At 37.5% G+C, this 16,611-nt stretch overlaps 1 long non-coding RNA gene across 3 annotated transcripts; it reads left to right on the forward strand.

Moving 5' to 3' along the window:
* Window positions 1-7,381: 7,381 nt before the first annotated feature.
* LOC116421820 lies at window positions 7,382-16,076 on the forward strand. Of its 3 annotated transcripts, XR_004232359.1 has the most exons (6): window positions 7,382-7,500; window positions 8,229-8,347; window positions 10,064-10,368; window positions 10,634-10,959; window positions 11,813-11,918; window positions 14,227-16,076. It is a non-coding gene; the product is annotated as an uncharacterized LOC116421820 (long non-coding RNA). The 3 variants fall into 3 exon arrangements; XR_004232358.1 differs by lacking the exon at window positions 14,227-16,076 and having other exon boundaries at window positions 11,813-14,218; XR_004232360.1 differs by lacking the exons at window positions 8,229-8,347; window positions 14,227-16,076 and having other exon boundaries at window positions 10,280-10,368; window positions 11,813-14,218.
* Window positions 16,077-16,611: the final 535 nt, after the last annotated feature.

The raw sequence follows: 16,611 nt of genomic DNA on the forward strand, positions 1-16,611 counted from the left end.
GATTTGGGGAATGCTTTGAATCGGAAGAATGACAACACAAAGGTAAATCTATTGTTGGAAACTCTGTGCTGATAGTTGCTCCAGACAGGCTGAGTATGGTAAAATCCCATAGATTCTTTATCCAGGAACTCCTGGAAAACCTATGAAAATTGGATCAATGACAGGTGTTTATCTTCTTTTACCTAGGACTGTTAGATGCATTATTGGGGAGAGGAAGGAGGATGACAAGAGGGGAGGAATACTATTCCTAGTCTGAAACTGACAGAATCTACCCCCTACATCCTGTGGAATCAGCGAGAAACAAGGAATGTTTTCTCCAAGTGGGAAAGGTGTTAATTTGTTTTCTAATTATTTTAGGCTGCATTTGTCACATCCAGGTTCTCAATGAAAATCTGAGATGGCAAATATGCAGACATGTATGCAATAAAATCACTGCTACTTAATTGCAGGATAAAAATCCCTTTCCCTTTCCTGAGAAAGTGGAAATTTTAAAAATTAGCTACTTTATATAGAAGATACATTATATATTTTATACAAGAATGAGTACATACTTTATATAAATGTTTATATATATCTTTCTATATAGATATATAGATATATCTTCATATATCTATATATCTATATCTTATATATAGATATATATCTATATATCTATCTATATCTATTCTATATCTTTCTATATATATCTTTCTACATCTATAAATGTTTATATATAAAATTTTTTTATGTGAACTATAAATGATAACTATTTCCTACAATCAAATTAATTGTAGTTGTTAGTCATTTTCTCAAACACAGTAAATACATTTTTATACAAACTTTTCAAATTGGGATATTTTCTATTTTTCTGAAAATAGATTTGATTTTCTAAGAAAATTGTTAGTATAAATGAAGGGAACTATTAGTTTATCAAAATGTGAAGGCTTAAAATAGTTGTATTTGCTTTCAAAACGAAAATCATAAAAATATAATTGTTCATTAATTCAAACAGATGTTCCTTCCCTGCTAAGTATGAATTAATGAAATTTAAGTCTAATTGAAATTTTGTAAGATAGACAGCTATGATGATGGCACAATGACTGTAAAAGAACCTAGCTCCTCAATATTCCCAACATGAGCAGAGCAGAATGCCTCTAAAATAAAAATAAAAACAGGGAGATGTGAAGAAACTCAGTTTTCCTAAACTGAGCATAATCTCTCTGATAAGAAAATCTAAAGGAAAAGCATGTGGAAAACAAAAAACAAAAATCCAGTGAAAATATTATAGACAAAACATTCTGAAGGAAATTCACCAAAAGGGAAAAAAAAGTTGACATTAATAATTACCAGAACAACAAAGCCAAATTATTTTTTTTATGAGGCAATTGGGGGTAAGTTTGTCCAAGGTCACCCAGGCAGGAGGTATCAAGTGACTGAGGCCAGATTTGAAATCAGGTGGTCCTGTCTTAAGGGCTGGTGCTCTATCCACTGTGCCGTCTAAATGCCCCAACAAAGCTAAATTTAGCATAATATCAGCACTTTAAGGAAAATAAAATAGAACTTTATCATTAGATCTGACATATAATGGAAGTACAAAAATAGAACATTATAAAAAGAGGACATATCAAATGTGGGAAAATTAATATGGAATCAATGAGACTAAAGACAAATACATAGCTGAACATATAACAAAGATGAAAGAATAATTCATCTTGGGAAGAAATCTGGGAAAGTTGTAAGCAAAAACTGATGGGACTAAAAAAATAAGATAATTTAAGAATTATTGAAACTTCAAACTGAAAGCAAAACTGCATTTAAAAAAAATATAAAATGTCTTAGAAATACTGAAATCAAGGGACAAACTATAAGTCAGCTTCGACTCATCCAGATACATTGTTGTCAAAATCCAGAGTTTCGTTGATTTTTTAAAACGATAAATGCATTACTTTAATCGGTTTCTGATTCAAATTACTTAGGAATATGTAATCCAATATGTTTTAAAAAATGATTTAGCAGAAGTCAATGGCAAATCAGTTCTGAACCTAGTTCTACCCATGCCTAGTTGAAATAATGTTTGAAGGTAGAAGAAAATCTGTATGTACAACATTCCCAGTCGGGTTTCCATATGAGTAGAACTGCTCTGATTTTTTATATCAATATTTTTGATCAGCTCAGGAAATAAGTTGCAAAAAATTTGAGAAGCCAGGCTGTGGAAAGACCTTTAGTAGTTAGCACTGATATAGTGCTCTTAAGTTTGCAAAGCATTTCACATATTGTTAGTCCATTTGGTCCTCACACTAACCTTGTAAAGCAGGTGCTACTATTATTCCCATTTTACAGAAGAGGAAAATGAGACTGAAAAGTGATTTACCTATTGTCACATAGAGTCTGTGGCAGGATTTGTACTCGGTTCTATCTAATTTCTGGTCAAATATACTATCTCCCAGTATTATTAAACTAATAGAAAAATGTTACAGGTTTGAAGATGTTAGAGTGATTTGTTAAAGTTTTTCCAGTTCATTTTACACTTGAAAGTGAAGCAAACAGAGTTAAGTGACTTGCTCAGAATCACACAGCTAATAAATGTCCAAGGCCAGAATTGTACTCAGGAAGATGTGTTTTCTGACTCTAAGCCCAGTTTACTGTTCATTGCACCAATGGCTGATTGATATATATGTAGGCATGTGTATACCTGTGTGTATGTATACATATAAGTTTATGAATTACATATACATTCCAATAACACTAAACATTTAAGAAATTAATGATTAAGCACAAGGAAAAAAATGTAAATATCCAAATGACAAAAAATAGAAAATCCTCGTCTCACAAGGAAGAATTAAACAAGCTAGTAATGAGCTGTTGTATAATAAGGCATTAGGAATCAATTGGAATCACAAGTTAATTTTTTATCAAAATTTTTTTAATAATTTAACAACTGAAAACAAGGACAGTATGTGAAATTCTGAATACTATCTACAGTTTTTTTATAAAGTAGGTATTAAGTTTAATAAGATAGTATTAATATTCTGCTTCCTTGTTTCTCCTTTTGAATTTCGTCCTTGTAGTTTCTAAATTTTGTTAACACTCATTTTTTTTTTCTTTTTTGTGGTGGTGGGTAGGAGTGGGGTTTTCAATTTACTATATTTTTTTCCCTCCACCTGTATCTTCCCAGTCAGATCTCTACACACTACTGTTATTGGCCAGACTTCATATGAGCATACGATATCACTGAATCAACCCCCTCATTTTACATGAGAAAACTAATGTTCAACAATATTAAGTAATTTGCACAATCTTATAAACTAATATAAAATTTCTACATTACATAATATGTATATGAATTATCTGTGATGCATAAGATAAAATATGTATAAAAGCCATTTTATTCTGTAATCATAGTGGCAAATCTGAAGAGATTAAGTTGAAGCTAAGTCACCCACATTTTATATTTGGGCCATTACTCCTTTTTTGTTAGTTATGGATACAACATTTTAATCATCTATGTATAGTTAAGTAATAGAATCAGTAATGTCAGGTTTTGAATTCCAAATCCTCTAACTGTAATTCAACCTGGTTCTCTTGAAAAATAGAGGAAATAATTTAGTAGGATTTACTAGACAACATATTACATGACTTCTGAAGTCCTAATACTGAGATTTGTGATTATAAGATACAAAATATACATTTTCACCAATCCTATATCACATGCTTTTCCAGCTTAGATAAATATGCTTAGGGTGGCCTTTTCCACTGAAAAATTCTTTAAAAACTCAGGTTCCTTTCCAGATCTGGATAAGAAGAGTAAAGTAGAATTTTAGTAGAGGCAACACACACATAAGCAATAAATTGAATTAAGGGATGAATGAAACAGTCAATTCTTTTTCATTATTTTCAGGTCTGGAGACAAGGAGATCATCTGCAAAGACCCTGAAGTGTCCATTTGCTCAGTAGCTTTAGTGGATTTAAAGCAAATAAAAGACATTAAACATTTCTTACCTTCTTAATTCTGTAGACTTGCAAAGGAAAACAGGATCAGTGATGAAAAGTGTGACCATCAAAAAGGGGTATTAACTTTATCTCTATCATTGTTCCCCTAGTCCAGGATTTAAACTTTTTCTACTTGCGACCTCTTTTGCCTAAGAAATTTTTACATAATCCTAGGTATATTAGTATATAAAATAGACATACAAATCAAACATTTACTGATAATAAATCATAATTTTGTGACTGCCCCATTCAATTATGCAATCCCATATGGAGTTGTGAACCATAGTTTAAGAAGCTGGGCAGATTCTTGTAATGGCTAGAAACTGGAAATTGAATGGATGCCCATCAATTGGAGAATGGTTGGGTAAACTGTGGTATATGAATGTTATGGAATATTATTGTCCTGTAAGAAATGACCAGCAGGATGAATACAGAGAGGCTTGGAGAGACTTACATGAACTGATGCTAAGTGAAATGAGCAGAACCAGGAAATCATTATATACTTCAACAACAATACTGTGTGAGGATGTATTCTGATTGAAGTGGATATCTTCGACAAAGAGAAGTTCTAATTCAATTGATCAGTGATGGACAGAATCAGCTACATCCAGAGAAGAAACACTGAGAAATGAATGTGGACTACTTGTATTTTTTTCTTCCCAGGTTATTTTTACTTTCCAATTTTTCTTGTGCAACAAGAGAACTGTACGGATCTGCACACATATATAGTACCTAAGATATACTTTAACATGTTTAACATGTATGGGACTGTCTGCCATCTAGGAGAGGGAGTGGAGGGATGGAAGGGGAAAATTGGAACATAAGTGAGTGCAAGGGACAATGTTGCAAAAATTACTCATGCATATGTTATGTCGATAAAAAACTAAAAAAAAAAAGCTCAGCAGAGTACTTTAAGCAAGTTACATAAACTTTCTGAGGTTCAGATTCCTAGTTTGTACAACAAAGATAATATTTCAAAGGGAAAGGGAGTGAGGAAGAAGTACAATATGTATATGAAAGTGTTTTGAAAATTACCAAGTTTGTACATAATAGAATATACAGAATAGAGAGATGGTTTGGTATGAGAAATTTCTTGGGGAAGGTATACCTTGCACAGTGGATCAGGAACCTGAGCTATTCCTGGACAGACATACAGCAGGTATTCAATTTTATTTGAACCCCCCCAAGTTGTCAGATTTGGGGTAGCAGATTTTTAAAATCTCACAAGACATTGATAAAACTGCCAATACAATCCCATTAAAACTCAGTTCCACAAATATTTATTTAACACTTCTGGAAATAAGATCCAGATATTGGTTGTTTAATGAAGTTTTCCTAAAAGAATAGGATGAGAAGGAAGAAGGTTGATGACAAGGGAAAGATGGAAAAGAGAGTAGGGAAACGCTGACAAAAAATAAACTTTGCTTCCAATAGTTTTCTGTCAAAGACCAGGTCTATTCGCCACAAATTAGAAAAGCATTTAATTTTAGGCATTTTACCTTGGTTACTAAGCTTAATATTCTTGGAAGATTATAGGAATCTGCTCCATGGTCCCCTTTTTCCCACACCTAACCATCCAGTTCTTCAAATCTTTTTTTAAAATTCTCCCATTTTAATTCTGCTAAGAACTTTCTTACATGTTTATCTCTTGCAGGATTTTTAGGAACAATAAATCCCAAAGATGACAATCGCTGACATTTCTAATCCTCTACCACATCCACTGATTCAATATTCTTCCCTATATATTTATATACAGCTTTTGTTTTGATTTTTGAGATGCCTTCTTTCTGTGCCTCAAAGTGACTGTGAATCTTTGAGGGTCCATTTTCCTTCTAAATATTCCGAGATCCTCAGTATGCATCACTTTAAAAAATTCATTTTCAAGTCCCCTTTTCTAGTACATTCCTGATTCCAATTTTTTCCCACTTCCTTAATTATTAGGCCTTGCATCGGAGAAAAAAACTGAGTTAGCTCCAGTATGTTACTGGTAATTAAACTTTGCCTCCCAACAACTTGGTGTTTGCAGTGAATAAGAGTTCTAGACCTGGAGGTAGCAGATGTCTGTTCAAAACCAGCCTCTGACACTAGCCAGATAACCTTCCTTTAGTGACTTTAATCTTTGCTTGCCTTTGTTTCCTAAGTGATAAAATGGGGATAATGATAACACCTACTTCAGGGTTGTTGTGAGAATAAAAAAGCTAATGTTTGTCAGATGTTTGACACGATGTCAGGTATACAGTGGGTACTTAAAAAATCCCTATTCTTTTCTTCCTTCCTTTCCACCTTCTTTTCCTTCCCCCTTTCCCTCCCTCTTTCCATCTCTTCCTTCCTCCTTCTTGCCCTTCCTTCCCCCTTCTTCCTTCCTTTCTTCCCTCCCTTCCTCCCTCTTTCCCTTCCTTCCTTCCTCCCTTCCTTCCTTCCTTCCTTCTTTCCTTCCTTCCTTCCTTCCTTCCTTCCATTCCTACTGCTTCCATTCCAGCTACTTGGGACAAAGGATCTAAGAGAAGACAGGGGCCTTAGAACTATTCAAAGCTTCTCTCCTCACAGTTCCCTGGTTCTTTCTTGGCCTCCAGATCTTCTCTGGTCAAACAAGTCTGATTATTTGCCAAGAACTAATACAAAACACACCTTTGGAGCTGTGGAATATTTAATGTGAGCACTGGTATTTAATAGAACATTTTAAGAATGTTATTTAGGAATTATATAAAGAGCTACAATACTTATAGAATTTATGCTTTAAAACCAAGCTCTATGTGAGTGTGTATGTGTATGTGTATAGTGGTATAAGCAATGGAATTGGTATCAGAAGACTTAGACTTGGAGTTTTGTCCCTGGCTCAGACCCCTTGTGTGACTGTACATAAATTAACGAAATTTATGTCTCTTGATAATGAATATTTATGTGCTTATTGACATTAAACTGAGAGGATTGAAAAAAAATACTCAAAGTCCTGTGTCTATAATTTGTCTCTATTTTTAATCGTGGAGAAAGAGAAAAAGAAGGGATATGGAACAGATGTGGGGGGGGAGCAGATGTGGTGAGGAGGGAATATTTGTGAATAAATAAATAAGTCTGAGGTACTTGATATCTGAATGCCATGAAAGATTTGAGTTAGGAAAATGCAGCTCTGAAAGACGAGGAAAGATAGTCATGATTTGAAGAACCAGGGACAAAGGGAGAGGGGGAATGAGAAGAAACAATTTTAGGCTTTCCCAGGCCCTTTTTTGTCTCTATCTCCAGCAGCCACCGTTGGAAAACCAGGTCTGATCTGTGGGGGTCACAGAACTAGGGAATTTCTAACTACATCTGAAATCTGGGGACTTGCCCTGAAGGCCTGAGGAAGACCAAACCTAGAATGTGCCAGGAAACCGTTAGAAAGCAACGTTTAAAGCAGTTAGAATTCTGAGTTTTGCATCAACTGTCACCCAGCGGGGAGATTGTATCCCAGATTGATGGAACCTTTTAAGGTACCTGATGGGGGATCCCAGAGAAGAAGCTTCGAGCACAAAGGAAGAGGTGGTCAGAGACTCGGTGGGTGTATGTGGAGTGTGTGTGTGTGTGATCTGGGTTATTGGTTTGTGATCTTTAGAACTCACTGGACTAAAGCATTTTAGAGATCAGCACTAGGTAGAAGAGAGACTGAGGCTGACTTTGATAGTCAACAAAAAGCTTCTGAAAGTTTGCAGGGAGGAAAGTGATAATCCTATCTTTGGGAAGTTCATTCTTTCCCCTATTTCTGTGGCCCATCTGTCCTTGATCTTTTTCCTTCTACACTAACAGATTAAGGAAAATTTCATTTAAAATCTCACAGGTTTTTCTCCCCATAATTTCACCTTTAACCAAGTTATTATTGATTTAGTAATACTTTCCCTTTTATCTTCTTCAAATTCTTGTCCTTTGTCTTTGGACCTCCAACCGCTCAGCTGGTTTTGCACATTTTTCTTATTCTCACCTTCCTTCTTTACCCTTTGCTTTCTTTCTGCCTTTAATTTCTCTTTTATTTTTTCCTGTTGAGCAAAGGTTCAGACAAGTGAGGGAACAGGTTCAGAGAAGTGAGGGAACAGCCAAAAGATATCTTTTAAAAGAAGATAAATCTCAATGTCTTAATGTCCCTTCCAGTTCTCAATCTCAATATATTTTATAATCTGGGATTAAGAAGAGGTCTCTTGACACCAGAGTTATAGTTGTAAGGATTTTAATAATTAGATCACACCAATAAGAATAGAAATTCAGTTCTGAATGGTCTCTCTCACAAACAGGTGCATTTTGGGGCATTGTTGAATGAATTCAGAAATCACAAGGTGCCTTGAGAGCTGTCAATAGTCTAATTTCCTCCAACCTCTCATCATCCATGATCTGCCTGCCTTAAAAAGATCAGGTACATGTAGGGAGCCATACATATTTCTGTTTCTTTATTACTGGAGTCATCTGCTGAATTTCTTCTAACAGAGCTGGCTTGGCCTAGCTTTTACAGGGGAAGAAAAGAATGACTGGTTTACAAACTACCACTCCCTCCTTTTCTCTCCCCTCCTCATCTCCCTCTCTCCGTTTTCCTCCCTCCTTGTCACCCTCTCTCTCCCTTTATTTCCTCCCTTTCTCCTTTCCTTTCTTCCTTCCTTGTCTCCCTCCCTCCTTCCCTTTCTCCCCCTACTTTTCTCCTTTCTCTCCCTTTCTTTTCTCCCTCCCTCCCTCTCTCCCCCCTTATTGTTACTCTGCTTCTCTTCTTCCCTCCTCCTCTCACTTTCTCCCTCTCCTTTTCTCTCTTCTTCTCTCCCTTCTCTACCCTTCTTTTCTCTCTCCTTCCCTCTTTCTCTCCCCCTCATCTCCCTCCTTCTCTTCCCCCTTATTGTTTCCCTCCTTCCTTCCTCCTCTCCCCTTCTCTCCTCTCCTTTTCTCCCTTCCTTCCCCCTCTCTCCCCACCTCTCTCCCCTCTCCTTGGCTCCCTCCCTCTCTTCTCCTCCCTTCCCTCTCTCTTCCATCCTTGTCTCTTTCCCTCCCTCCCCCTTTCTCTCCTCTCCTTGTTTCCCTCTTTCACTCCTTCCCTTCCTTTTCCCCTTCCTTTTCTCCTGCTTTCCCTTTCTCTCTCCCCCTTCCTTGTCCCCCTCCCTCCCTCCCCTCCTTATTTTCCTCCCTCTCTCTTCTTCTTTCTTTTCTTTCCTCTTTGTCTCTTTCCCTCCCTCTCTCCCTCTTTCCTCCTTCCTCGTCTCATTCCCTCTCTCCCTCCTTCCCTCCCTTTCTTACTCCTCCTTTTCTCCCTTCTTCCTTCTCTCTCTCCTTTCCTTATCTCCTTCTTTCTCTTCTCCACTCTTCCTTCTTTCTCTTATCCACATTAGTCCTTTCCTTCTGATTCTCACTCCCTACAATCCTAAAACTCCTTGCTTTTGGGCATGTCACCAATAGGCTATTCTGGGTCATCCCTGACCCAGGCAAAGTGAAATTAACTCCCTATGCCAATAAAGTTATTGTGTTTTCCCACTAACTGTTCTCTTTATGCTGTCCATTATACAGAAAGAAAAGACTTAATTTTGTAGTATTTGCATGGAATCTTGAAAGGACAGAAGAAAACAGAACCGAGATTTACAGGTTCCTTATTCTGCCATTAAGTGGTAATTACCAGTCAACCTACCTTATCTTCCCAAATCAAACATACCTAATACCTTAATACAAATCCCAACATGACCCCAAAATGAATGAACTAAAAGTGATATGGTGAAATGCAAGAGAACTGAAGCATACCTTCCTCTCAGCTTCCTCTCCAATGCTGCAGAGCGATTTGTAGGGCACTGGTCTTACAGTCTCCAGGACTTAGAGAATGGCAACTCGGGTTCTGGCCACCTTGCCAGGGACCACCACTGTAATATAGCTGTCACCTCTTCATTTACCTAGCCCTAACACTTGTAGGCAGAAGAGGGTTTGTCATCTAGAGAAAAAAAAAAGCACAAACTTATTTGATTTTCTTTTTATTTTTAGTAGCCTTTGCCTAGAGAAGAGCGCAGACTATCTGGATAGATTGTCAGCACCTTGAGCCTTTAACACAAATCTGATCCTTTGTGTATAAGGCAGAGCATAGAAAGATGTAAGCCTTCTTTCTCAGTCTGTTTTAGGTATGGGAGGTTCTGGGTCTTCTGTCAGAAAGGTGACTCAGCAAAGAACAAATGCACCTGTTCCAGGACAGCAAAAGGCACAGCTGCAAAGTGGAAGGCAAAGTTTGGATTCAGAAGCAGCGAAAAGACTGGGATCTATGAGGCAAAGCTGTTAGAGTTAAAGCAGTGCCAAGTCTCATTCTAAAAAGGACTTTTCACCATCCTAGGCCATGGTTAACCCGGTGACTAAGAAGGATGCCAAGGGAGAAAAGAAAAGCTGAAAAGCCCCATGGTCCTTTCACAAAGGTGGCACCTGGTAAGGAACTCAGGGCAGGGAACACGAAGGCCCTCTGGGAAAGAGGGGGAGAGGAGAAGGGCAGAGGCCAAAGCTACAAGTCCCAGAGGAAAGAATGAGCCTCCCCTGGCGGCCTCCTTGCTGGGAATGCCTGGTGCAGCGTGAAGCTGAAATCGGTGTAGGGTGTTCTCTGGGTACCTTAGCATGTTGGAACCAAGGCCTGGTAGCGTTAGGCTTGGGGACCTCAGCTGAGGCTCATTTTTAACAGCTACTCTCCTGACTGCAGGGACAGGAATCCAACAGAACAAGCAGAGTGGTGCCGAGCCCCGGCCCACAGTCCCAAGTGCACTGGCCACGACCCCATGGAGGTCCCCTTCTAAAGAGCCCCGAACTGTAGAAGCCGCAGCTCCTGGGTTTGGCCTTCCCATGACAAGACCCCCTCAATCCACCACCACCAGCTGCCCAGCTCAGAAATCGCTGTGATAGGAAGAGGATGAGAAAAGGGACACAATCTCAGAATCGGTGGGGCAGGGCCTTCAGCACCACCATCTGCCCACAGGGAATGAAGAGACCGGGGCACCAGGAGACGCGGATATTTTTATAAGGAGGAAGGTAAGTTTGGACTCCCTGGACATAGTGTGTGACCTTCTTTAAGCCAATTCACCTCTATTTTCTTATCTTTAATTTCTACAATACTCTCCAGCATTAAAATTTTATCGTTGTAATAACATATAGAACTTGAGAAATAGTCACAAAGAAACCACAGGTTCCCTACATCCCACAGAAGAAGGAGGAGCGCTGATGGGCTTCACTGCCAGGTTCAGCTAACCCTTCTCTCAGTGGTGCTTCTGTGTAACCTGTGGCACTAGACTGGCAAGGGGCACCTCAGGGAATCTGTCGCCATCTCTCTAACACTCAATGCCATCTGTGCCTCATGCTCATTCATGTCGTTTTCCAGATTTTCTTTCCATGTGTTCTTTATCTTTGCAGCTGGACCTAATGTCCTCAGAAAGAACACCTTTGAAGAATTACTTGTTTCCAAAGGGAAGGTAGTGATTTTAGCACTTTTTATGGAGATAGAATAGTTAGAATATACAGATGTAAGAGTTGTGCTTAGTTATACTTTATTCCTTATGAATTTCAAAGCTAAAATGTTAGCCTGGGAGAGAAGACAAGGTTTAGAGAGAAGTCTATATATAGGCTCTCAGGAGAATAGAAACTGTTAATATTAGAAATGGGACTTGTAGAGGAACCACACTGGAATCTCTAGGCTCACAAGTGAGCAGAGGAAGGCCAGGTCTTGCCTTGACAAGAGAAAAGATTATGCTGATTCCAATTACCTCCTTCTAGTTGAACTGATCCTGATTTTCTGCCTGGAAAACCACTCGAGATAATACAGGACTGTAGGGACAAGGGGAGGAGTAAAGCTTTCAATCAATCTCAGCAATATTTATAATTTTCACAGGAATAGCAATGGAATCAGTGTTGGTGGCTACAGGGAAGAAGCAGATCCAAGAAAAGAAGGCCAGTGTCTTATCTGTTAGAAGACATGTTCTTCAAAGCCCTGAGAGGTAGAGAAAGCAGTTGGACTTTTCCCTTCTGGGAATAAGATGGAAAGAGCTATACAAATCAGGAATGTAGTTGTTTTTTTAAATATTACTGAGAAATTGAAAGTGAATGTTCTGGAGAAAAGTGGGATGAAGAACTGGTAGATTGTCATCTTTGTGTCTTAAAAGGTTGCCAAGAAAGTGGAGAGAAGGGTGTAGATTTTTGAACTAGAAGCCATTTGAGGTTGAGAAAAGAGATGCCTTAAGATAAGGCTTCCATAGAGCACATTGCTCTTTCCACAGGGACACATACTGATCCCGAGGAAAAATTTATAGAGGGCCTATCACACAATAGACACACAGAAAATCTATGTTGACTGAATGATTACTGGGATTACTTAATGGTTACTAGCAGGTCTAGAAAATAAAAAAAAGATCGATGTAAAGAAACCTACAGTGACCACACTGTCTATGGCTATGGTAACAAAGGAGTTCACAAGTTTGAACCTATTATTGCAGTATTTTAAAATTTCAATAGTTACCTGCTTCTTTAAAAATTATCTTCTGTAGAGAGAGATTGCACCCCCTTTAGCCACTAACTTTTTAGAATAGAAGGAACACAGGACTAGAAGTTAGAAGATTAGAGTCATTGTCCCCATTCTATTACATACCAATAGTGAGATCTTGATCATGTCTCTAGATTTCAGTTTCCTTATCTGTAAAATGAGGTTGATTCTATCCCCTCTTCCTACTGCTGGGAGTTGGGGTGAGGCTCAAATGAGAATAATGAATGAGAATATGCTTTAAATGGTATTGTGCTCCCTGTAAATGTCAGATGTTAAAAAAAAAATAGTCTGGAATGCGAAGTTGACTGACTTTTTAGGCAGTGTGCCTCTCACAGTGGCTGAATACTTTTGGTATTGAGGTCTAGTTCTCAGCTTCAAAGATCCCAATGAGAATATATCAGAGGAGATAAGGTTCTGGGAAATTTATGCATACCAAATAAACTCCAAAGAAACCAACTGTTTTACCAATATGCACCTGTATTAACTGATAAAAAGACTTACTTGGCAAAATAATTGATACCAGTCATTCAAACAGGCTGGCCTTCTCTCCAGATGGGAAAATCCACATAGTTTTGAAGTATAGGATTAGAACAGAGAGAATAGGATGTTTTGAAGAGGTGTTTGTAGACTAGCCATATATCTTGGCACATTTCTCTCCAAACAGAATTAATTTTCTAGTACCAATGCTGACTAAATACTGACAAATCCCTATTCTTGGGCCTTCCTACATCAAGATTCCATGTAGAGTAGCTTTTGACAAGACTCACTTAAAATACTGTTTAGCAAATAACCTTCTTTTATCTTAGAAAGGTTTCCCTGAAGAGATTTCAGAAGTCATCCTAATCTTAACAATTAATATAACCCAGGTAAATAGAGTCTCTTAGGGGAAGGTTAGGTTAGTCCTTCAAATGGCTAACCTCACACATTTGATAATGGTTCTTAATTGCTACCATTTCCCAGTAATAACATTTCTTATCATGTTTGTAAATTTAAGGCATGGTTCTAGCTTGGGGCTTGTGGTGCTGTAGACATTGACTAAATAAATTATGAATATAAATATAAAAGTAATTACTATTACTATTACTGTCTCTCAGCACTCCTCCTACTGGATAGCATTTGCTTTTCTGATGATTTTGTGTCCACAGTCTACTTTGGTTTGTCAATTCTTAAAAACATGAATTTGAGTTAGAAAAGTATGAGATGGGTACAGAGAAAAAGGCAGGGATGGTCTGTGACCTCTACTGTTGGAGGAAGTACCTGTATCGATGAGATCATGAATTCATTGATTTATCAAAGTAACTAGAAATATCAAAGTCATTCATCGGAGGCCAAAAAATTGAAGTTGGTAACTCACTGAAGAGGCATCTTCCTCATTAGTAGGAAAAGCTCATATGACTCTGACCAAAATAATATAGAGAATCTTATGTGTTGACAGGCCTTCAAAGAAGGAATCTCTGCTCTGCATCTGGGTTTCTATTGTCCCACTGCAGCCACACACAAAGCAAGAGAAATTTTGATAAATTCATGGTCATCTACTCTTAATTTTTTAATTGGTCGATTTTCCGCTCCTTCAGGGACATTTACTAGTCCGTATCTGCTCCTGTATTTTATAAATGATTGCAGCTAAGAGTCTTGTCTAGTGTTGTAAAGTCTGGTAGGAAAAGTGAGTCCTTTTAGATAGCTTGGAATCTTTGGGATGGGGTGGACTGATTCAGAGTATTTCAAATGAAAGATCGTCCCTCAACTTTACTCTCCATTTTTTAAAGCTTCAAAATGGTGCTGCCTTTTCTCTACCATTCTGCTGTTCCTCAGGCTTCTCAGCGACCATCCGCTGAGACTAGATGCTGCCCCTGAACCTGCCCAGCCGCTGCTGCCTCAGGGAAGTCTTACTGCTCTTTTTAGAGTGAGACATCTGAGCCCACATGCCTCAGGCCAGTCAACACGTGCTCAGCTCTCAATATAAACAGCTCAAAATCCCACTTCACATTGGTTCACAAACGGGCCACTGAGACAGAGGAGGAGCCTCCTGGTGCAGAGGCTCCAGCTCCAAGTTCTATTTCTGGGCACATCATTGTCTTTCTCTCTTAGACCCCACCTCCTCCCCACACAAGGAACAACTCCTGCTGAATCTCTCTGAGCTTGTGGATACATATTCAATCCTTTTCTTATTTCTCCCAACCCCCTCCTATCCTGCCACTCTGAATATGCATTCAGCCCTGCAAACCACCCAGTGGGTTTAATAAACATTCCAAAAATACTAAAGCATGGGAAAGGAAAGGGAGAGCTGGTGTCTTTTGTCAGTGTTCCTAAATTCTCATTAACAAAGGTCTATGTTGTCTTTAACATTTGTGTGGAATTTGGGTAGCATATTTTAGGAAGGATTTTGATAAGCTAGAGCACATCTAAAGAAGGTTGAACATAAAGTGATGTAGGGACTGGAGACCATGACATATGAGAATCAATTGAATGAACTGGGGATATATTTAGCCTGAAATAAAGAGAATTAGGAGATACATGATAGCTGTAGTTAAATATTTTTGAGAACTGTCATGCAGAAGTTGGATTGAATTTATCTGCTTGCCCCTAGAAGACAAAACAAAGAATAATAGTTGGAAGTGATAGAGAGGTCAATTTAGACTTGATGTAAGAAAATTCTTCCTAACAATTGGAGTAATCCCAAAATGGAATGGTCTGCAGCACAGGGTTTCCCCTTATTAGAGGATTTCACTTGATGGTGACATGCCCACTTAGGGATAGTAAAGTAGCAATTCTTATAAAAGTCTCCTTGTGACTATGATCCCCAAATTCTAAAAGTATTGTTCTAAGTTTTTCTCCTCATTTCACTGAATAGCATGGCATTCAGTCTTATCACTGCTGAAAAATCTAATTATTTTTATACTCAGAGGCAATTTTCCCATGTCCAGATCATGTTTAAATAAGCCTCCAAGAGTCACTTGGAAATTTCAGTAACATCACTATATTGCCATTCAAACTTTATACTGTACTTAATCTTGCTCTAATTCATTTATTATATGCATAAGTACACTTATGTATCTAGTGCATTTATCATGTATCTAGTAGATATTATACATATACACACAATATGCATATATTACATTCATATACATATATATGCACATATACTCATATAGCATACACTCACAGAATCAGAGTTATAAGATATTTTAGAGGCCACTGAATCCAAATTGTATCATATTCCTAAGAGGAATGTAAAAAAAGACTACATTTCATGTAAGTGTTTTATATGTATTTTGTTAGCTTGGGGATTTATGTACCTCAACTGCTTCATCAACATTTTAAAAATTATTAAACATATTTTGTTTTTAACTCTTTGTTTCCATGTACATCCACTATCTTCCCCCCAGAAAGCTATCCATTATAACAAAGAATTTTTTAAAAAAGGGAAAAATGTAGTTCAGCAAAATTAAACAACATATCAGAATTTGACAATATGTGCAATTTTCACATCCCTAGACTCCTTCCTCTGCAAAGGAGAGAAAAAAGTGCATTTGTATCCAATTTACATCATTAAAGTAGTCAGTGGAGTTTTAAAAATTGTTATTGTTTTCCATTTACATTGTTGTCATTGTGCATATTCCTTTCCTCATTCTATTTACTTCTCTTTGTATTGGTTGATATATCTTTCTATGCTTTTCTGTAGATTTCATATTGTTTCTTGCAGCATAGTAATATTCCATTATCTCCAAGCACCACAGTTTGTGGAATTCCTCATTGGGTCTGGAACCCTGTGATTCCAAAAAGTGCTATCAATATTTTGATCTATGAGACTTTCTTTTTCTCTTTTTTGTCCACTTTGCAAGTATATATTTCACAGTAAGATCTCTAGGTAAAAAGAGGGTAACTTTCAATTGACTTATCAACAAACATGTACTAAGTATGTATCAGTTCACTCCAACATTACCAATGAATTTTTCTCTTGTTTTAAATGGAATTTCTTTTTTTTTTTTATCCATTTTCCTTCTCAACGGAAAAGCTCATTATTTTTCACAGGCCTACTTTGCATCTTACTCATTTCTTAAGATATTATCTTGATTAACTTTTTGTCAATGATCTAATGCACAAATATTCACAATTTGGCCTTTTCTTTGTCTATACTTATTATTTGTCCC

The sequence above is a fragment of the Sarcophilus harrisii genome, chromosome 2, assembly GCF_902635505.1.
Source record: "Sarcophilus harrisii chromosome 2, mSarHar1.11, whole genome shotgun sequence".
Lineage (NCBI taxonomy): Eukaryota > Metazoa > Chordata > Mammalia > Dasyuromorphia > Dasyuridae > Sarcophilus > Sarcophilus harrisii.